The sequence below is a fragment of the Vicugna pacos genome, unplaced genomic scaffold (assembly GCF_048564905.1).
Source record: "Vicugna pacos unplaced genomic scaffold, VicPac4 scaffold_19, whole genome shotgun sequence".
Lineage (NCBI taxonomy): Eukaryota > Metazoa > Chordata > Mammalia > Artiodactyla > Camelidae > Vicugna > Vicugna pacos.
In genome coordinates, this window is record NW_027328740.1 from 54,878,728 (window position 1) to 54,903,120 (window position 24,393).

General features: G+C 35.7%; 2 pseudogenes; both read right to left on the reverse strand.

Moving 5' to 3' along the window:
• Positions 1-10,460: 10,460 nt before the first annotated feature.
• Positions 10,461-11,375, reverse strand: LOC140693505 (olfactory receptor 5M11-like; annotated as a pseudogene).
• A 6,299-nt stretch (positions 11,376-17,674) lies between these two features.
• On the reverse strand, positions 17,675-19,160 carry LOC140693610 (olfactory receptor 5M5-like; annotated as a pseudogene).
• Positions 19,161-24,393: the final 5,233 nt, after the last annotated feature.

The following is a 24,393-nucleotide window of genomic DNA, read 5'->3' on the forward strand; positions in this document are numbered from 1 at the left end:
AATTATAATGAAAAGATTACACTTTCAGATAAAATTATCATTCCAGATAATATTGATTATAATGAAAGAATAGACTGAGAAATTCTTGTGCCAGGAGTCTGGAGAATAAATTTTCATTATGGATCCTCAGTGGGTTCATGTGTTATTTTATAAGTGATACAATAAATAAGATAAGTAATCACAACTGGAATGCCTAAGGGACCAATTAGAGAATAAGTGTGTGAAGTAGGTTGGGTATAAGAGTGACTGAAGGAAACTAGAGGGCTGTTCCAGACTAAAGAGTCAGCAGACACAAAAGCCAGTTGACTTTTACCTGTATGGTAATGTTGGCCCTGTGTTCCAAGATCTTACACATCCAATTTTAAATAGATATCAGAATTCATTATTATTATTTTTATGTGAAACTTATCAAATATAGTGCTGGCAAATAATTCAAGTTTTAAACCTATCTTTAACCAGAGCATAACAAAAGAAATCTCTAGGCTTGATCCACTGAGATTCAAATAACAATTCATCAATTATATTTGCAGTGTCTAAACTGTTCCTAGTGATTGAACCAAGTACCCTCAGAAGTTACCTACTTTGATCTTGTAATATTTTTATGATCTTGTATGAGTTCATCATTACAATAAGATAATCTTTGTACATAAAGAACAGTCAACACTATATGTGTGCAAATCACTTTGCCAGGGAATTAAAAATAACTAGTAACAGTGCTTAACTTGAAACATCAGGTTGGTGCCTTCATGGTGAAGGAGATATATGAAAAGAAAACTAAAGTTAGAAGTAATTAGTTCAATAACAAGATTTGAACACAGTAATTAATTGTGCTCTGGAATCAGGATATGGATCACAGAATGATAACCTTTAACTAGGGCTTGAAGGATAACTAAGACTTTTCTAGAAGGACAAGTGTAAGGAGGACTTTTAGATAGGATAAAGAGTTCATGAGAGGCAGAAAGCTTTCAAGAGAAATTGACAATAACCTGTACCAATGTAGGGTTGGTCTGTTGTGTCAACTAAAACATTTTAAAATGGCAAGTAGCCAAACAAATTGACAGTACCCATAACAGGACAAGAAGTATGAATACTCCTGATAGCTACAAGGAAGCATATTTTTGAATTATTTTGGAATGTATGTGTTTATGTGTGTTACATCCATGTTATGGTGATGCATTTGAACAAAAATTCCCTGTTAATTTGTAAAAGAAGTAATTTGCAGCTTAAATCTACAGCTTTGGCCTTTGGGAGGAAAGTACAATTATTAGAGAGCTGGGATTTATAAATGACAGAAATGCTCTTTCCAGAGCCCTTTCACCAGAATGATGAGTCCATTTGGAAAACATACACTTCGTATATGCAAATCTTCCATTTTAATGACATAAAGATACTTACCTAATCTTTAAATTTATACAACTATGCCATAAATATTAGCACTTGTTTGGTCATCATATTATATTTAACAACTAATACAGACAAAAATAAAGATGATAAAATATAAAATAATTTAATCATCCTGTTTCCTATCCTTTCTTATATATAAATTCAGCAACCACACTCTACAATTTAAGAAGAAAAGACTGTTTTGTTATTAGTACTTCCTCTCGTTTACATAGGCACTTCAGTTTTACAGCACAATTACGCTACTCTGCTTTATTTTACCTTTAGAAGAATCCTGTAGTTGATATAAAGTAAGTACAATTAGGAATGGGGGAAATGGGTACAAATAAATGTGAAGCTTGCTGTCACCTAAGTTTTTAGATGAGTATTTTCAAAACCATTTAGCAAAACAAATGGACATTAGGCAACAAAATAGGTCTATGTTAAAAAACAAGTTTGGAAAATACTTAGTTTTGGGGAAATAAAGAACAAGAGAGAGAGAAAATTTTTTTTATTGTTGTTGTTGTTGCAGGAAATCTCAGAGCCTTTTATATGTCCATGTAAGTGGGAAATTACAGAGCAGGGTAAGAATATGCAGCCTTTCCCAAGTTTCCTCATTCAACGAGTCTGGAGAATCTTAAGTGTTCTCTTTAGGTTAATAATCCCTAATTCTACACTGAGCACCAGACATCATTAGAATTCTTGCACCTCACCAGCTGAGCAAAATACGAGGAAGGTATATTATGTACTATTTGGAAAACCATCTTCATTAGTAATACCACTAGTAGGGAACTAAAGCACTATTGAATATATCGTGGAATTGCACTCTCAAAAAAAATCCTTGGGAAAAAATACAGAACATGGAAGAACCCCACAAATATAGAGGGAATAGAAAGAAACAGGAAAGATCTAAGAACTCTGAGGGAATTAGCACACAGTGTGACATCAGAGCTCTGCACATAAGTCACAGGTAGACACAAAATATTTCTACCCTCAAAAACATAACCTATACAGCTGAATCCCAAGTGCTAGTTCTTCTTTGCTCATCATATTGCATCAAACAAAAATGGTTGTTTCTTAAGTTTCTATTTGGGACAAGGCACATGGTAAATTAACCTAAATGTAGATATGCCCTAAGACAAGCTCTAAATATTTTAAACATTCTCATAAAATTTGCACACATTTTAATCTTTCTGCTTTTAAATTAGTACATATTAAGCTCTTAAAAAAAAATATCATGCCTCTCTAAGATTCTCCTCCTCCCCATTTTTTTTAGCTCTATCTTGCCATCCATGACCCAGTTCCCAAGACCACTCTAATTGAGTTTCTTGCCTGGTTCACATTTAAAGGCCCAAAGTACCTGGAAAATGTGATTCTCAATATCTCAATAAAAATCTTTGAGATCTGAAATGTGAGTATGAAAAATATAGTTGGCAAATTTTAAATATTTTTGAGAAATTTAAATGATAAATTCAAGCTAGTTACATTAGAACTAAAGTCTTTTTTTCCCCCACTGAAAGTAAGTATCTGAATGGTTTTAGAATACTTAAAAGAAACTCAACTGAAGATTATGCTGTTGAAGAGTGGGTGCTGCTGGGATGTGTCAGAGTCTCATGTTTAATGGCTGTGGGGATGTCTTTGATAGCTCCCTACTTAATTTTAACTGCACCCAATGTGCCCTTGTAGTTAGAAATATTGTTTATTTGATACTTATGCAGTAAGTATCAAAATTTTATTTCCGTAACTCTTTCATCTTCTAAATCCTTTTCCAGCATACAATACTGAATAATTCATATTAAATTACTGGAGAGATTGCTGAATCCACTTTAAAATAGCCATGAATATTTTGATCTCTGTAAGAGAAATATCACACACAAAAAATTAATTAAACTTTAGGGAGGCAGGGAACCAGACACTCTTCTAAACAGTTTTTTCTTATGACATTAGTGTCCAATTTGAAAGCTCTGGGCCATTAGTAGTCAGTGTAGGTAGCAATGAGTTTTTTAAAGTCTGTGTTCTTTATTTCAAGAAATATAACTGAAATAAAATCCACATTAGTTTAAATTCACTCACCAATATCAAGTTGCTTTCTTTTGGTTTGGAATTAAAATAAATAACTAGGCAAAAAAGAAAACATAAACTTGTTTATGCTAATGAATTTGATTCCCAAAGATATTGATACTCACAGATGTTAATTTTTTTATTATGCAAAGATGCAAGGAAAAAAGCATTAATCATAATTTATTTGGAATCCCTGAGCTAAAAACCGGAGGTGCCATTTATGGTAAATTTGTCAACATGGTCAATATTTGGTGAAAATTTAGAGTTCCTGGAATTTCCTCTTCTCCTCCTCAAAAAAATCAATCAATGAAATTGCAAAGCTCATCTTTACAAGTGTCACTGGTAACAGAAATGCTACTCATTTAAATATTTATTGAGAAATAGTTTTCCCTCTTCAGGGTTCAATTGACATGTATATGTCTGATGTAGCGGAATAACAATGAAATGCTGTCACATTCACTAGCTATCGAACATGCATAGGGCCACCATTTTGTAGCCCCATAAGATGGATTGAGTGGGAGAATAGGAGATACTGAACCCAAGAAAGGGATCACGGAAAATATATGTAAGGGTTATTGAAGTTTGGTTGCAGTCTAGAAACTGCATCAATTTGTCATTAAGACATAGATCAGTCTGCAAGAATAGCTGTGCAAATAGTGATATTTTAAGGTAGGCAATGAAGAAAATGGTAGCTAAGTCATGTGGTTGGTGGAGCCATGCATCTCAAGGGAATATTAACTTCCCGGGAAGGAGCACCTTCCTTGTCTACTCTACCATAATGAGCTCCAGCACCTTCCTCCTACCTCTCCATTCCAACATCTCATAAATTTAAGGGCAAGATACATTTACTGATTCCAAACCATGAACGTAATTTAGATCATGCTACACATCGTGGCTTCGTACTAGTCAATGGAAGTAAAAACTAGTAAAAACTCTTGTGCTTTTCCAAGTCTTTTTATCTTGTTGTTAGGGATTTTCCTCTGTGGACTTCAGAGTCCTCATCTATTCAATATCAGACTTTGATTAAATAATTTTTAAATTCCCATTATTTATTGCATTCATTTATGTAGTTACAAATCCTAACCTCATTACTAGTCATGTATTTCTAAGTTAATATGTAAATTTGCCCCCAAAGTCTCTCTCCTCAATAGTTTAAAGAGAGATTTATAAAGTTCTATGAGGTTTTTTTTTTTTTTGGCTAGGATGAGTATAATTCCTGCTTCAGTTTGTCTGTTTCTTATTTGAATTATTCCACAAATATTTTCTGAGAAGAACTGTTCTTTCAACAGTATTATTCTAAAAATGTTTAAAAGATTGTCAAGTGCTTACTGTAATATGGTTATTTAACATGTGTTTAATTATTGAATGGATGGAAAGAATGCTATTTGTAAAGGAAAATGATTGATGTAAAGACACGATTCCAATAAAATGTTATATTTTATAGTGACCAATCTAAATAAGCAGTACATAAAGACTAATTTTAACTGTCTAAGAAATTCAGCTCTCATTCAAAGCTGCTTTTGTTGTCACTAGGCTCCTACTGATGAAGACCCAGAAGTGAAACAAGAAGAGAAAATGCAAGAACAGAAGTCAGAATTTTCATACCTACCTGACCCAAGGAAAGATTCTCTCAGAGACACTAGTGGTCCAAGTGATGAATTGCTGAGAATGATTTATACCCACCTTGTAATTGGGAGCTTTTACCCCTAAAGCATTTTCAACACACTCTGAGGAAATAATTATAACATTGCTGTAAGAGAAAACTCCAGGGAAAATAGTGATTATGTGGAGTCACACTCATTGGAGTCTTGGGATTTGCACAGCAGGATTGCATCAGTTTGTAATCTTTTTGAGCTGACTGCTTTGGGTGATCAGGAGTTTATTCTCATGGAATTTCTGCATCATGGATCACCACTTGTTCTAATCAGATCAATAGAATAATTAATAAAGATATAAAATGATTACATAATTCATAGACATGGATGTTTCTATGATATCTTTCCAGTCTGAATCATGTTTTGTAAATGCCTTCTACAAAACTACTTTTGAGTGAATGTTTGCTAAAAAGACTTTATATCTAGAATAAAGTGGTTAAATGAGAAAACCTGGTGAGTAAAATCATTTGGAAATGATGTCATAATGAATTGTAGTAGAGTGAGTTTAAGGTATTGGGCCCAAGTGTTGGAAAGTAATATTTTATGGAAAACCTGGTGAGCATATAATTTAGCAATATTTTATTTAGTTGAACTCACATGAAAATACACAGGCTAAAAGTAAAAACAGTGTGTCTATGTTTTCTTCCTATTTACAAAGTATTCAATTATCCTTTGATCCAAGAGGTACAAAGACAAAAATGATATAATCATATGCTTAAATATTTATTACTGTAATTGTGAAAGCAAAAGACATATGAATCTTTCCATGATGTATTGAATCAAAGCTTTTACCATGATCTACCTCTAGATATTTTTCTCACCCTCATCTGTTTGCTTAGCCATTTACTGGTCTTGTGAGAACCTCTTTCAGACTCAGGCCATTCCCACAGCTCTTGTCACTACCATGAATACTGTTTCTCCCGGACTTCCTCAACATCTTGCCTACCTATCATTTAAATGACTTAAAGGTCAATTTCTTTACCCAAATGAAACCTGCTCACCACCACAATTATTCCAGCTTATCTTACCTTGTTGTTTCTTTATGACATTCCTTACAATCTTAACTGTAAATATAGTGCTTTATTTTTTTTCACTCAAGATTTGTTTTCTTTTCCAGACTATTAATTCCAAGAGGATAGCAGACTGCGATTTCATGTTCACTATATACACAGCGTTCAGTATAGTAATGGCAAAATGCTAAGTTACCAATAAATATTTACTAAGGAAATGTATTGAAAAAATAGAGCAAGATTTCACTCACCAATGTGTTTTGTTTTGTTCACATGATGTTTTCAAACTGACAAATTTTGTGTGAATTACAGTATTACGAATTTTTTTTTAATTGAACTAATCTGACACCCCATGGCTTGCATTCTGGCATGGAAATACATGACTAAAGCTGAGCAGCAGCTTCTTCCATTAAAAGGTAAATGCACCATGGTTTGTCAAGAGCTGCTAAACTACTTATTATGATCTTCTAACACTCATGCCAACTTCACAACTTTATTTGATTTTTTGGCCACAATATTGAACATAGTGTGAGACTCACTAAACATTTTAGTTACAAAGTAGAATAGGAACACAATGGAGAAAATGATTACTTCTACTCACAAAAGTCTAGCAATGTAACTCATAGGTGATGGCTTCATATCCACAGTGCTTTGATCAAGTGAGGAAGACAGAACAATGCTTCTTTCATTTATGAGGGTAGAAAGTCATGATTTTCAACTGTCATAATAATATCTGTTCTGTGTGAGTTTATGTCAGTTAGTTGGAAGAATTGTCTTTGGCCCTTGAAATCACACTGTCATTAGCCTGGTACGTTAGAAAGTCTGATAATTAATGAAACAACCCACATTATAATAACAGATGGATGGGTAAATGATTATGGTCTATCTTAAAAAATGTAATCTTATTCAAAAGATATAAACACTCCAATGTCCATAGCAGCATTATTTACAATAGCCGAGACATAGAAGCAACTGGAATGTCCATTGACAGATGACTGAATAAGAAAGATGTGGTATATGTATACAATGGAATACTACTCAGCCATAAAAAGGATAAAATAATGCACTTTGAAGCAACATGGATTGACTTGCAGATATATCATTCTAAATGAAGCCAGAAAATGAAATAAAAATACCATATTATATCACTTATATGTGGAATCTAAAAATAAATGAGACAAATCACTTGTTAACAAAACATAACAGACCTACACACATAGACAACAAACTTGTGGTTACCAAGGGCTAAAGAGGGGTGGATAGATAAATTGGGAGTTTGGGATTTGCAGATACAACTACTATATATAAAACAGATAAACAACAAGGTCCTACTGTAGAGCACAGGGAACTATAATCAATACTTTGTAATAGCCTATCATGAAAAAGAGTATGAAGAGGAATGTATATATATATAATGTGTTACATACATACATACATACAAACACACACACACACACACACAGACACACACACATGCACACATATATATAAAACTGAATCACTATGCTGTTATACCAGAAATTAACACAACAATGTACTTCAATTTTTTTAAAAAAATATAATTTTATTCAATAACAGAAAATATGTCAAATTACTGGTCCAGCCAACAACTGGATAATTCCCAAAAAATTTTGTTAAGTTTAAGAACCTACATAAAAATGGCTAGGCATATTTTGATTTCATTTATATTAATTATAGTTAGTAAAGCAGATCTGTGGTTAACAAGGGCTGGATATACAAAGAAAAAACTATCCACAAAGAAATAAAAAGGAAATTTGGGGAGTGGTGAAAAGTTTTATATCTCAATTGTGGTGGTAGTCATATGGGCACACACATTTGTCAAAACACATTGAACTGTGCTTATAGTGAATACACTTTATTGCATGAAAATTACATATTAATAAAATAAAGCTTCAAAAATCCTATGTTTTTATTATTACTGACCAAATGAAGTTAAATCAGCTGCATAAAGGACACATATCAAATCTTAGAAAAAAATATTCAAATTCATTTATGCCATATTACAATTATATACCTTCTCCACAGGGAGTAGGTTTTTGTGAAGAAATGGTTGTATAAATTAATAGAATGAAAAATAAAACCCATATGATCATCTCAACAGAAGCAGGAAAAGCACTTGACAAAATTCAAAATTCTTTCAAGATAGAACTCTCCACAAATTGAGTATAGAAAGAATATATCTCAATATAATAAGGACCATTCATGGCAAATCCACAGTTAACAACATTCTCAATAGTCAAATGTTGAAAACTTTTCCTCTAAGATCAGAAGTAAGACAAAGGTACCCACTATCACCACTCCTAGTCAGCATAGTACTAGAAGTCTGAACTAGAGCAATTAGGAAAAACAAAAGAGCATCCAATATCAGAAAGGAAAATATAAAATTGTCTCTGTTTGCAGATATGACCTTATATATAGAAAACCCTAAATAGTCCACCCCAAAACTATTAGGACTAATAAAAAATTTATTTTTTTTATTGCAGGATACAAAATCAACATGTAAAAATCAGTTACATTTCTATATACTAACAATGAACTATTTAAGGAAGAAAGAAAGGAAACAACCTCACAATAGCAGCAAAAACAATAAAACACTTAGAAATAAATTTAAGATGTCGAAAGCTTGTATACTGAAAACAATAAGCCATTGAAGAAAATAATTGAAGATGACATAAACGGAAAGATACCTCATGTTAATTGACTGGAATAGTTAAAATGTTCATACTACTCAAAGCCATCTACAGATTTAATTCAATCCCTATAATACTCCAATGGCATTTTTTTCAGAAACAGAATAAACAACCCTAAGATTCATATGGAACTACAAGAGACCCTGAATAGTCAAAGGGATATGGAGAAAGAACAAAGCCAAAGGCATCAAACTTCCTGGTTCCCTGATTTCAAATTCTTTTACAAAGCTGTAGTAATGAGAACAGTATGGGACAGATATTTAAAAATGTACACATTTACCAATGAACTGGAAGCCCAGAATTAAACCCCTACATATGTGGCCAATAAATTTTTGAAAAGGGAGCCAAAAATATTCAATGAGGAAAGGTTAGTGTCTTCAATGAATGGTGTTGGGAACACTGGACAACCACATGCAAGAGAATTAAACTGAACTCCTATCATACATCATTCCCCAAAATTAATCTGAAATGGATTAAGGACTTAAACATAAGATGTGCAATGATAAAATACCTAGAAGGAAACATAGTGGAAATACTCTTTGAATTTTTGGTCTTGGTGATGGTGTTTTGTGTATGACAACAAAAGACAGGTAACAACAACATAATTAGACACATGAGACTAAATTCAATGTAAAGCTTTTGCACAAGAAGAGAAACAATCAGCAAAATGAAAATGAAACCTATGGTTTGGGGAGAAAATATTCGCAATTTTTTTTTAACCAAAGTATTGGTAAACCATGTATAATTAAGAAGCAATCACATATATTCACAAAACTAAAACTGAAACCCATGAAATTGAATTTAAAAAGTAAATAATTTAATTTTTAAAATATAAGCAAAGGACTTGAATAAATATTTTTCCAAAAGAAGACATACAAATGGCCAAAAAGTAGATGAAAAGGTGCTCAAAATCACGTCAAGAGATGAATGGAAATTAAAGTCACAGTTAGATATACATTTACATTGTCAGAATGGCTGGTATCAAACAGAAAAGTGATAACTAGTACTGGAAAGAATGTGGAGAAAAGGGAACTCATTACTGATGGAAATGCATATTGGTATATTCACTATGAAAAGCAATACAGAGATGTCTTTAAAATTCAAAAATAGAACTACCGTATGCTTCAGTAAGTGCATTTCTGGACTAGAAGTATATCCAGAGGAAATAAAATCATGACCTAAAAGAGGTTTTTGCTCCATGTTCATTGCAACATTATTCATTACAGCCAAGACATGGACACAACCTAAGGGCCAATCAACAAATTAATACATAAAGATAATATCATACACACACACACACACAACACCGGAACATTATTCAGCCTAAAAATAAAAGTAAATTGCTATCTGCTACAACATGAAAGATCCTTGAGGTCATTATGTTAAGTGAAATAAGTCAGACAAATGGAAAGATAAACACTGTATGATCTCACATTTATGCTGGTCCACGGACAAAACATTGAGCAGAAAGCGCCTAGACTAATAAGTGCAGCTCATTTTCTCTGAGACCCGAGGATGTCTGAGACATATCCATAAAGAATATTAAAACTCATCATAAAATGCAAAGATATTTAGCCAAGAATTTAGAGTTTATGGTTTATTGGAAATTGGAGCTGTTGCTACCTTGGTGACCATATTTCATCTCATCTGAGGACTCTCTTCAATGCTCGTTTTATGTCTTTGTTTCACAGAATGTAGATCAGTGGGTTGAGAACTGGGCTTACAAAGGTGTAGAAGACAGCTATTATTTTGGATTCCTCAACAGTCTTCTCTGATGGTGGTCTTACATACATGCAGAAGAGAGTCCCATAAAATGGGTTAAGGCCAGCATGTGGGAACCACAGGTGGAGAATGCCTTGTGCCTTCCCTCTGCTGACTTGATCTTGAGAATGGCAGCAATGATGAAGGCATAAGACACCAGGATGATGGTGAAGGAATTGGAGAGGTTGAAGCCAGCTGATAAGAGCATGGCAAGCTCTTTGACATAACTGTCAGAACAAGAAAGCTTGATGAGTGGTGGGTCAGCACAGTAGAAGTGGTTGATGATATTGGATCTACAGAAGTTCAAGTGGAAGTTCTGGATGGCCTGGAACAGCCTATCTGAGAAACCACAGACATAAGGGGATGTGACAAAGCAAAGGCAGACATGCCTGGACATCTTCATACTGTAGTGCAGAGGGCTGCATATGGCCACTTAGCAGTCATAGGCCATTGCTGCCAGCAAGTAAAACTCAGTGAGGAGTAGTGCTATGAAAAGGTAACACTGTGCAAAGCAGCCAGCAAAGGTGATTGTCTTCCTATCTGACAACAGGTTAGTCAGCATCTGTCGGGTTGCATTCGAGGTGTAGCACAAGTCCACAAAGGCCAGGTTAGTGAGGAAGAAGTACATGGGCATGTGCAGGCGAGAGTCCAGTCTGATTATCAGCACCATGGTTGCCTAGGAGGGTGACAAAGTAAACAACCAGACACAGCACAAAGAACAGAGGCTGGAACTCTGGGTGATCTGTGAGCCCCAGAAGAATGAATTCTGTTATCACACTGTCATTGGTGATGGGCATTCTCTGAGTCTGTGCCTGCATCTGGAACAAATGCAATGAAAGCAGACATGAAGGTGCAAATCGCATTACTGACTAAATGATTTTCCTCTTCCCCTCCAGATACTATCCCAAATAAATACTGCCATAACCCAATGCTGTACTTCTACTGAGTTATTATTTCCATTTTCTCTATACTGCACTACTATCATATTTACCCTAGGTTCACCTGTACCAATGGCTGTACCTACTGATAAGTATACTTATGCCTAAGCCATTATCTAAGCTGTCTATATAACAAATTACTATTGTATTTCTCTCTCTTACCTACAGGCTGTACCTATAGATAACCATAATTATACCCACAGCTCTACCTATCTGTACACCAAATCTGCATATCCCCTACCTCCCTGCACTGTTTTTCCCCTATAAGGCACAGTTTAAAAGCCAGTCATTTCTGAGAATGTCTCAGCCCATTCCTGTCATACATGGGTATGAATTAATCCCTCTCTACTCTTTGCTTCATGCATGCCCTACATACTCTATTTTGAGCACATTATATCCCCATAAAGTATCCCCTTTCTACTCATATATTAGTTCCTCAGTGTCCAGGACAAAGTCTAGTTCATTACTGTACTGTGACTTCTAAGCATACTGAATTGTAAAAAGGAAAAGAAAAAAAATAGTATGAGCACGAAAGAATGAATTATTTGCAAACTTGCACTCATCTCTGTATCCCTACAGAGCTTTTCGTGACATCAGATCCTTAGAAGAGCTAAGGACTTTTTTTAAAGTTAGTGTACAAAGCATTTATTTGAGAAGCTTTTTAATCAAGCAAATTGACAGAATGTTGGTTTCAGAAAGCGTCACGTGGGATACTGGAATCTTCACATTTAACAATTATACAGGAGACTCTAATGAAGATGCTTCTAGAATCACACTTTAAAAAGGCACAGTCATATATGTCAAATAAATGAATAAAGAATTAACAAATCAAATGAATTCTCAGGCAGTATTTTGAGAACAGTCTACAGTAAAGACATAATGTGTTGATAAAGAAAAGAAGTAACTTTGGTGTGGTTAGTATTTAAGTTATTAATCACAATTGTATTTATCCAGCGGTATTACAATCCTGATGGATTTTTAGCTCGTCTTCGCCACTTAACTATCTTGAGTCCACTCCTCCTTTCTCCCCAGATGCTTTTATTTTTGTCTGTTCACTTTTGGTTAATATTTTTCAAAACCTACACAATTCTTGTTTCATTTCTACATTACTTTATTATAAGTTTTAGAAAGATAGTGACAAGTTATTTTGCACCTATATCTCCTTTACCAAGAACATTATGTACTTAGTTAATATTTGCTGAATATGCTAATAATAGTTACTGATAACATACAGTGATACTTAACCAAGATTCACATCATTTTTCTCATTGCAAATGGACATAATAATATCTGTCCTGTCTCCTTCTCATGTCTTTGCAGATGTCAGACTAGATATTCATAAGACAATTATTTCTTAGTACTCAGCATATTGTGTGATTAGGCACTTCAGTTACAAAATGAACAAAACCTTCAAAAACACCTGCCTTTGTGGCACCCACATTCTAGTGAACAGACTGTGCTGTAAGTCCATAGTGTTTCAAATGGAATTTGGAAGACAGGAAGTTCACATTTTAATAATAATACCAACAAAATTCATAAAAGCAACAAATTGAAGGAGAAGGAAAGCAAGCAATAAGGCTCTTTTAAGAAGGGTGTTCTAGGAGGGAAAAAGAACAGAACTACCGCTGAGCCATCACCTCCACTCCTGGGCATATATCCAGAAAAACACCCAAAACACTAATTTGAAAAGATACATGCACCCCAAAGCTCATAGCATCACTGTTTACAGTTGACAAGGTATAGAAACAATCTGAGTGTCCACCTGCAGGTGAGTGAATAAAGAAGATGCAGTGTATATGCAAATGGAATATTACTCAGACATAAAAAAGAACAAAAATTTCCCATTTGTGGCAACATAGATGGACTTGGAAAGCATTATGCTAAGTGAAATAAGTCAAAAAGAGAATGACAAATACTGTATGATATCACTTGTATGTGGAATCTAAAAAATACAACAAACTAGTGAATAAAATGAAAAAGCAGACACAGATATAGAGAACAAATTAGTGGTTACCATTGGGGAGAGGGAAAGGGGGAGGGGAAAGATGGTGTAGAAGAAAACGGTTACTATGGGATTCTACCAAATTATTTGTGAAACTTTTGAAAACTGTAAAGCACTACAGAATTTTAAGAATCTTTCATTCAATAAAAATTATAGTAAAATACATATAACATGAAATTTATATAAAAAAGAAAATATGAAGACACCATATGTGACCTTTCTTTGGAACTTGTATGCATGGGTACAGAGTTCACACAGAGCAGCACAGAAGGTCATAAGTGAGGTGTTTCCTAAAACACAGATGTTTCACTTCATTGAGAATCTGATCCATCTCTACCTATCAGTTTCCTGCCAAAATGTCACAACCTCCACTGGAGAACAGGAGTTGGTGGTTAGTTGCAGCTTCTCTGCAAGAAGTGTTACAAAAAATACTCTGAGAAAAAAGGATATCTGTTTGAATGACAGCAGCAAGGTGGCTCAGGAGAGTCCTCATACTCTTCAGCACCCAGAGAGAGAGGTGGTGGTTACCAGGACAGAAAATAATGGAAAGACAAAGATCAGGATTTTGGAATTTCAAAGTTATAAAGACATAGCAGGAAATTGGATTTGAGATTTCACTTGCAGAAGGTCTCATTTATTACATGTTACTTAATGATTGCCTGTTGGATCTGAAATATCTTTAACTCACAAGCTCAGAAACTTATGTGGGATCCAGATGTAACCAACTGAGGTAAAGCAGTAGTGCTGATAAGTGGAAAGAGGTTAAAAAAAAGATTATAAAGAGTTCATGTTTACAGAGAAGGAAAATCACAGCCGATCTGGCTGCTGGGTCAGGTCAGAGGAAAGATTTGAATATCTTCCTTAGGTGGTTCTTAGATTCCTGTGCTCTGAGGATAAGAAGTCTTATATTTAGGATCAGCTCTGTCTTATGCATGAAGACATGTCCTTATATTTGTGTGGGGTGAACAGAGTGTTTGCCTTTCTTGGTTCTTTTGCTCTAGAAACGGGTCTGTAAAATGTTGTCCAGAGAGAGCAATAGAATTTCAATAAGTTTTTTGTCCAGAAAATTAGTTGCAGTTCAAACTCTGATACTGAAAACAGAAAGGATTGCTTGTACATATTTTGAGCAAACAAGGTACAAATTTGTGGGCATCAGTTTGAGACTTTAATAAAATCTCCTCTTGACTGAAACTAAAGTAGAAACACAAAGACTTACTTCTGGTTCTAATAGGCACCTATTTTCTCAAACTCTGATTGAGGGAGTTCATTAATGCCTCTCCAAGCCCACAAAGGCAACAATATTTCTAGTAGGATATGGGGGGCAGGGAACTGCCCTTAAAGCAGATCTCAGAAGGACTGGAGAGCAGCAGGAATGAGTGTGGCATTGGGAATCACTTTTTTCAGAATTAATTGGAACACTTGGGGATCAGAAAGCAAATTGCAAGCCTCAGTCATATTCTCCATAATTTCAAATTACTGTTTACCCTAAGAGTTTTATGGGAACCACACAAAGAATTTCAACTTGAAATTCTGATGATCGTCTGAGTTTTTATGTTTTTCTTTTATACTGAAACTGTCTCCTCTCTAAAATCCAGAGCTTTTATCAGAGTCCTCCTTGATGGGCATCGCTGTCTGGGACAGGATCAAGCATAGGCAGAAATAGACAAGGTAATTGGCAAACACCTTTTATGCAGGTAATTTAGTTGATTTCTCAAAAAAAAAAAACCAACAGATATGGACTTATTCTGAAGTCTTAGCTAAAGAAGTAGAAGTGCCACTCCAGGAACAGTGATGTCTAACTCACCCTGCCATGTGGCTGTTGAGTGGCAGGGTGGGATTTGAATGCCTGCCTTCACATACCAAGTTGAAACATTTTTAAATACTGAATGCAAGTATCTGTCTGTCTACATTCATACCTAAATAAATTGTTCTTTGAGAATGAAAGTTAAGACAGGAAATTCTCAGACAAGTGAAAACAGAGAAACTTTCACTGAAAGAATTGATTAAGGGTATTCATTTCACAGAAGAAAACAAAATCATGAATGAAGGGTAGAAATCCTGAAAGAACAATGAGACTCTGGAAAAGGTCACTAAAGTTAAAGGAACATTGATATTGAACAAATAGGATCAAACCCAATTATCATTGTTATCATATGTAACACATATAATAATATTTAAGATTCATCATTAAATGATAATTTATTATTCTATGCCTGCAAATGAAAGCATATGTTAGAAGCAGGATGTAGCCAGACTTAAATAGTCTAAGTTTCTTTTATTGTATCATAGCAAAGTAGACTTACTGATCAATGGAGACTTCATTAAGGCAAGTAGGTGTATTAAGACTTAAGGGAATTTATTAAAAATTGAGTATGGAATGTGTAATAATCAAAGAAGAATTAAAAAGAAAAAGAATTTTGAAAATACAACTGAATTCTTAGTCAGTAAAGGGAAAGGCAGAGGGAAAATTTTCTTAAAGCACAAAAAACCTGTTAGAAAGTATTCTGAAGTATCAATATTCACAATAAAATAAGAAATTTGGTGATTAAAAAGACTCAGGACTTGAAAATAAGACTAATGTGATAAGTGAAAAAGTCAGACAAAGACAAACACTGTATGTTGTCACTTATCTGTGGAATCCATAATATGAAACAAAACAAGTGAGTGATTATAACAAAAAAGAAACAGACTCACAGATACAGAGAACAAACTAGTGGTTACCAGTGGGGTAGGGAAAGGGCAAAGGGCCAAGATGGGGTAGGAAATTAAGAGATGCAAATGACAATATATATAGTAAATACGTTATGAGGGTATATGTACAGCACAGGGAATGCAGCCAATACATTATAATAACTATAAATGGAAAATAACCTTTAAAAATTGGAAGTCACTCTAAATCCAGAACTCTCTATAATATCTAAATCAACTATACTTCAATACGAAAAAGGGAGAAATACATACAATAGGTGTTAAGTAGCTAAAAATGATAAAAAAAATTAATACTGCTTATGATAAATGCACATCAGACAGAACCGGCTTTTAGAGAATAAGTATCAGAGATGGGATGAAAACTATAAATAGTAAAAGGAATACTATGAGATTATTACTCGACATGGTCTAATTTTAACCTCAAGTTTTCCCAAAAAAAAATTGCAGAAAGAAATAAAGTCCACAAACAACTCTCTCAGTTGTATGTACAAAACAAATACTCGGAGAGATAAGACCTGGAAAAAGCAGAAAATTCAACTAGATTGACTACTAGATCCCTGCTCTGCTCAGCTCCCATCTTTTCTGTGAGATTTTTGGCACCGGAGGCTTCCCTGCCTTGTGTGCCTGAGGAGGAGACGCCAAAGAGAGCAGTGGGGCCCATGACTGGAGAGGTGTGCAGTATCTGGAACAAAAGCAGTTTTCAATGAAGACATGACAGTGATCAGATATGCTTGAACGAGTGGTCTTTATGGCATTTTCTATTTTGGGGTCCATGCTGGTAATAGTTTATGATGAAAAAAATGAAACCACAAAACCAGTTTCTTTATATATTGGTCAAAAAAATTAAAAGAAATAATAAAAAAAATTGAAGGAAATCAGACATTTCCATCAAAAAGCTTTATGAATGAAGATTCTATTGGGCCAGTGCTAACATGGAAAGATAGTTCTTAGAGTAATGATCTGAGATCCCCAAAGATCTTCATTGATATATAATTTGAACAGAAGGGCAACCCAACCAAATAATCAAGCAAAAACCTCTCATGCTATGGTTAACAAGTTTCTGGAAAATAGTTTGGAAATCATTAACCCCCCAAATTCTAACAAACTGTCATTGCTGTAGCATAGTCTTTTACTTATGTCTTTTATAACTTTGTACCTGCATGACTACTGTGTATAAAATTATCTGTCCTTTATTGACTATTGACTTTTAGAGCAATAACAATGCTATCTAGTCTTGTCTTTGACTTTCTACATGTGTTTTTTTTTTAAATAGAATGAGCCAATGCTGTGAACATGAGCTAATATTTTGACACTTTCTTCCATGTCTCACAGGCAAATTACAGGAGACAAAAACAAACTCCATGACAGATACTGATTTGTTATTTTAAATGCTCACTAATTGGTAGAGAACATTGATATGTTCGATACCTGTGACCAAATGTCTATGCTACTGGGCAAACAATTTCTTTTGAATCACTTTCCTTACTGTGTTTTTAACTTCTTTGTTTCAAAAACTATAGATCAAAGGACTTAACATGGGGCTCACAAAAATATAAAAGACAGCTACAATTTCCCCCTGTTCTACAGATGCCTCAGAAGGGGGCCTCAGGTGCATGCTGAACAGTGTCCCATAAAAGATAGTGACAGTGGTCAGAAGGGACCCGCAGGTCGAGAAGGCCTTGTGTCTCCCCTATGCTGAGCAGATGCGCAGGATGGCTGAGAAGATGAAGATGTAGGAGACGAGGATGATGGTGAAAGAACAGGTGAGGTTGGCACCAGCCACCATGAACATGGCAGTCTCTTTGACGTAAGTGTCTGAGCAGGCCAGGACCATGAGAGGTGGGTCTGCACAGTAAAAGTGGTTGATTGCATTGAGTCCACAGAAGGAGAGGTGGAGCAGCAGGATGTCTATGCCAGACCCTTTGCAAATCCATAAATATAATTAGCAGCAACAAGAGAGAGGCAGACATGTCAGGACACTTTGTTTCCATATGACAAGGGTTTGCAGATGGCCATGTAGCGGCCATAAGCCATCACTGCGAACATGTAATAATCTGTGATCACCAGGGCAATGAAAAAGTGGAACTGTATAAAGCAACCTAGCAAGGAAATGGGTCTTCTCTTGGACAAGAGATTAAGCAGCATCTGAGGAGTGACATTGGTGACATAACAGAGATCTACAAAGGAGAGGTGACTGATGAAGAAGTACATTGGAGTGTGAAGTTTTGAGTCAGTTCTGATTAAGAAAATCATGCTCAAACAGCCTAAATGTCCATCAACAGGTGACTGGATAAAGAAGATGTGGTATATTTATACAATGGAATACTATTCAGCTATAAAAACCGACAACATAATACCATTTGCAGCAACATGGATGCTCCTGGAGAATGTCATTCTAAGTGAAGTAAGCCAGAAAGAGAAAGAAAAATACCATATGGGATCACTCATATGTGGAATCTAAAAGCAAAAACACAAACAAACAAAAACAAAGCATAAATACAGGACAGAAATTGAGTCATAGACAGAGAATACAGATTTATGGTTACCAGGGGGGTGGAGGGTGGGAAGGGATAGACTGGGATTTCAAAATTGTAGAATAGATAAACAAGATTACACTGTATAGCACAGGGAAATATACACAAAATTTTATGAAAATTCACAGGGAAAAAATGTGGCAATGAGTGTGTATATGTCCATGTATGACTGAAAAATTGTGCTGAACACTGGAATTTGACACAACATTGTAAAATGATTATAAATCAATAAAAAATGTTTAAAAAATTAAAAAAAAAGAAAATCATGCTCACATTGCTGATTACCATGATGAGGTAGATGACTAGGAACCCTGCAAGAAGGACAGGCTGCAGCTCCACCCAGTCTGTCAGTCCCAGGATAATAAACTCAGTCCCCACTGTGTAGTTTGTCCTTACCATTATGCTTGCTCAACTTCAAATGATGCCTAAAGTAAAGGAAATAAAAATGCATTTGTCTTTGGTCATTTTTCCATTACCCACATCATGTCATTAGATACTTACTCTTCTCTCCAACTTGTAAATGTGTGTAACACAAAGAAATAGCATAGCAAGTATGAGACTGATGTTTCAGGTACCTAAACTAATAGAGTTCTCTTGTGTATAGGCAGTCACACTCCCAAACCCTGTTTTGAAAGTCTTTTCATACTTGAAAATCTTGTATTATTTCCTGATTTAGTTTTCATAAATTATTTACTTATACTTCCCTTAAACATTACTTTTCTTTGAAATTAGGATCATTTGTTTCCTATTATATCTTTTTTATTATATTATATTATTATATTACAGTGTATTAATTTCTGGTGTACAGCATGGTGATCCCATTATACATATATATTTATTTACATTCTTTTTTGTATTGTTTTTCCCTACAGGCTATTACAAGGTATTGATTATAGTTCCCTGTACTATCAGTATGCCTTTTGATGTGATATCAAAGCATCAGTCATATGTTTTCACAGCTACATGGACTCAAGGAAGTAGCACTGATAAATGACACGGATCCTTCTAGAACTGGACTCTGTCCACCAGCCCTTCTATACTCACGATCATTTTCAGGATGATCCCTCACCCCAAAATGCATGTCCATTTCCCCTGCTCTTGTCTGTATCAATTGGCCCACATATCACCAAAGCTTTAGACTCAGCTCAGGATATCTGAGCCTTTGTAAAATATAGCCAGTTATTGGGGGCATGAGTGTGTTCATGGGGCATGAAAGTAAATCCATGCTCTTTGTGTAGAAACAGATAAACACACCGCACATAAACCATATGCCTGTGGCACTTAACACCACACATAACAGTGATAGTAAATACTCAAGCTGGGAGAGGTTAGGGGAAAAATAAAATATAAAAAGACACCCTGGATGGGGAGGAGACAATCATCAGAAGAATAGCAGAATTTAGATTAAGATGTTTGATAATTCATCAGAATATGTTTCAGGCCATAATTTTATTTTTGTTCATTAAAATATTTATTTCTGGAGTGTAAAGTGTATTTTAACAATGACTAATCCTACCTGTGAAAGAAGAGTGATTTCCAGTGACAGCGTGGCTGGAAGGACCAGAGGAGTTTATAGCAAAATTGTCATAGAGGGACCAGCTCCCTGTGGTGCAATTACTTCCAGCAGACAGTCATTCAGACTATACACAACCACCACTGTTTTATTCTTTTTAAATTATAACCTGATTGAGAACATGATTTTTTTGCCACTCCTCAAGACATCATCAAGACATCAAATCTCCTGAAACTGAAGCAATGGGATTCATTATTTATTTTAATTTATGCCTGAGTGCCTCAATATTTGGAGACTTGACTTGGGGGAACTATTAAGTTATCTTGTTTACAAAGGATAAAATAGAGCATGGTGTGCAGAGTAAGTTTGGAGTCTAGAAAGCTGTTGGAGATCAATCGAGTATTGTTGAACTTAGACTGGTTATTTCCTGATTTTATTTTATTTTTTAATAGGTATTATATTGCACAGCAATGGAGACATTGTGGGTATTCAGATAATATAAATGTGCTGGTGATTCTTCCTTTGTCAGCCTGCCCCACCCAGACCCGCTGTCTTGTCTCCAGCTGATTTTTGCCAGTGGGAGAAACCAGCAGCACGTCAGAGGTGGGAGGAAGAGAACAGTAGCCCAACTGCCCTTTCCTTTTCTCCCAGTTTCACAGAGAAGGCACTGGAGTAGCTGCATCCTTCCAAGCAATCTCCTGCTGGGGTGTGTGTTGAGAAGAAGGTGGCCAGGGCTCTTCCTGGTTCTGGTCCTCACTGGACTCCAGACAGTTGTCCCTGCCAGGACCACATCAGTGCTACGATGGAAATTGCCTGCTGCAATCAGCCTCCAGATGCCTAAGTCTTTGACTAATTTCTTTAACATTTCTTTCACTGATTCTCTGTCTTTTCCTTAAATTCCCTTCAGTTAAACTGTCTGAGTAGCATTTTGTTTTATTCCATGTCCCTTATTCAGGTGAGAGTGGTACATGGTACTTATTCAATAAATATTACATTGGAAGTTGGAGCAGTAATAGTCATTATTGTAATAATAATTACTCCTCTTGTTAAAGTTTGAGATATCCCTGGCTTCATCATTGTCGGATGTTAAAGGGGTCATTGAATCACCCTCCTTCTGGCTTCTGATTTGGTGGAATACTACACAGGGGGGTCAGATATTAATATTACTGGCAACATCACAGGTAAAATCGGTTTCAGAATGTGGCTTAGACATGCTTTCCTGACCCTCTCCTCTGGTTGGAAGTCACCTGGGCACAGCAGATCTGTGAGACAACTCTTGCTCCCTCCTTCCCTTTCCAGAGCCATGACATATCAGCACATCTGATTGAGATGAGACACACATGTCAGTCACATAGAGAAGAGGATGTCTTGTACTGACAGCCAGGCAGCTGCAAATGATGCTTTTCATCATCTCACCAACCTCCACCCTACCACAGCAAGCCTGTGGGGGTCGATGGAGAGAAATCAGAAATGTCCTTCAGTCTCTTTTCCTCCAAAGTCATTTAAAAACCTCTGCCTCAATCCTTGTTATTGCAGTTGGCACCCCCGTTCACCTGTATGCATCCCAGAAGTCTCCGTCATCCTTGATTTCCTCCTCCCACTTCCTCCCAAAGCCAGATATCACCTCCTTGACTTTTTAAATGCCTTAAGAGTCAAATTTTCCCACATGAGAAAGAAGAAGGAGAAGGATGGGGAGGAGCAGGAGAAGATGGAAGATTACGAGGTGGAGAAGGAGGAGAGAAGAAGGAAGGAATTCCTGCAATTAACCTTAGAGGAGTTTGCAACATTACTTTGACAGTTATTAGGAGATCTCCTTTCTTAAAAGCTAATCAACTTTTATTAATTCATTTCTTAAATAAATATTTCAACTTTAAGGAAGTGCCATGACCTGGAATTGAAAGATGCAAGAAAAGCAAGTAACAGCTCTGCCCACTTTTTATCTCATCCACTGCCAGCACACTGTCAGCCTAGTACCAGTCCTTTGTGCCTAGATGTATAGAAATAATAATATATTTTATAATATATATTATATAATGCATACATTTGTACATAAGTATATGTCTATGTAATGAATATATGTATATATATTCCTAAATTTTGAGAAATCTGAAACATAACTTACTATTAAACATCTAAACCCCTATGGTTTGGGGTGATTTCAGAGCCAGCCCAGAAATACATAAGACAGCAGTATTTGATTTGAAACCTAGCTCTGTGTTCTAGGAAAAATTGATTTAATTTCTCTGATATTCAGGTCTTTAATCTGTAAGAAATACTTTACAATATCTGTATCACAAGGACATTGCAAATGTTCAAAAACTTTGCCTTTCCTTGGCAATGAATGCGTACAACCATTTCTCAGTACTTAGCACACTCGTGGCTGCTATCTGATAAGCACTCAGCAGAGGATACCAGCTGTCATGCTAAGAGGGTTGCAAATAATACAAGCTCCATTGCCAGATAGGGTAAAGAAAATGTGAAAATGTAGCTTGAAAATCTGGAAGTGCTCTTCTCTTCCACAGGAGTCCAATCCAGCTGAGCAGATAGACGGTAAAACAAGTTTTTAGTGTGTGTTTTTTTATTAGTGAATCAACTATAAAACCAATTAGTTCTATTTGTTCAACCTGAATTTAGGAAAATCCAGAGATAATGGAGACTACCAAGGGCATGTATCCAAGATTATAAGGCTGAAGATGGCTGTAAAAGCATCTGCAAAACAATCTCAACATGTCAAGTATCATAAGATTAGTGAGCAAATTTGAATTTCTGTAATGAACCAAATATGTCACTTTAATGAGGAAACATAATTTCTTAACTACCTGTTGAAACATAATTTCTTCTAACCAACATATTTAATGAAGAATTTGACAGTGGCCTGTATTTAGGCCCAAGTGTTATAAACTATGAATAAATTATAATATTATAGGAGAACTTTCATCCATTTCAAGTTCTTTATTTTGTTATTCTGAAAATAGTTTTTGTCCAGTAGGTTTTTTGAAACATGGCTTTTTTTTTTCCCCTAACCTGCAAGATCTTTGCCCAAGAGCTTTTGTTTCTTCCTTGCAAGTTTATGGGAACTAGTGTATAAAAATTATGTATATTTCACTCATCTTTTCAGAAAAAAATGTTAATGGCCCAAAATCTTTAATTATATTACCTGGGGCCTTACGTCAAGGTGTAATTACATACATGAAATTGTGAAGTGTGGTTTTCTTTTAAAGAGCAGCTTTGGACTTAGTCAATAATTTAAATAAACTCTTTTGGTGGATCCTTCCCTTCAAGGCAATGGCCAGCCCTTCATAGTCTCATCTTTTTTCTCTCGTATGACTGAGGAGGCCTCCCAGCACCGGAAAGGGAAGCTTTGATCTGCACTCATTACCTTCCTGCTTCTCTCTGGTCTGTCTTGGTCTCTGATGTGGATGGTTACTGTTTACTCTGCTGCTGGCCACCAGGACCAGTGCAATTTGAGGTCACTATTCTGTCTAGGCTGGACAGGGCCTGCTGACCCTCCCTACTGACCCGGCTGCATCTTGGCTCTTCAGGGAATTACAGGCCTGCTTAGGTCTGCTCTGTCTATGTCATGAATCCTGGCTCAGGACGTCTGCTGTGGGTTCTCAGCTTCACTGGTGCACCTGTCCCAGTCATTCCATTTAGCTTTTTGCCTATTCCTCTATTAGGAAGATGTGGAATTTTGGAAACCTGGGTGCTGTTTATGTCCCATGGAAATGAGAAACTGTCAGAGCATTAACCCAAGTCCATGTGTGGATGAACTGCTGTGTGAACCCAAGGTTTACTCTGCTGTGGCCGCCCACCAGACTGACTCAGGGCCTCGCCTCCAGTGAGTAGTGTGGGACAGCCAGGCTCAGAGAGCTCTCCTAAGGCTTTAAATCACTTTTTAAAATGGATTATTAGTATATCTATGCCCAAAGGCAAGACTTACTACTGTTTATTTTTTTCTGTAATAACCTACATTTTTTATGTGAGTAGTGAATGGTAGATGAAGTTAGAGAGAGAAAGATTGGCTTAATCATAAGGAAGTTATAATATTATTGCATTATTTTTCTTATTTATAGTAGCATTATTATACGTCTGGTCAGAAATACTAGGACTTGATTCTGA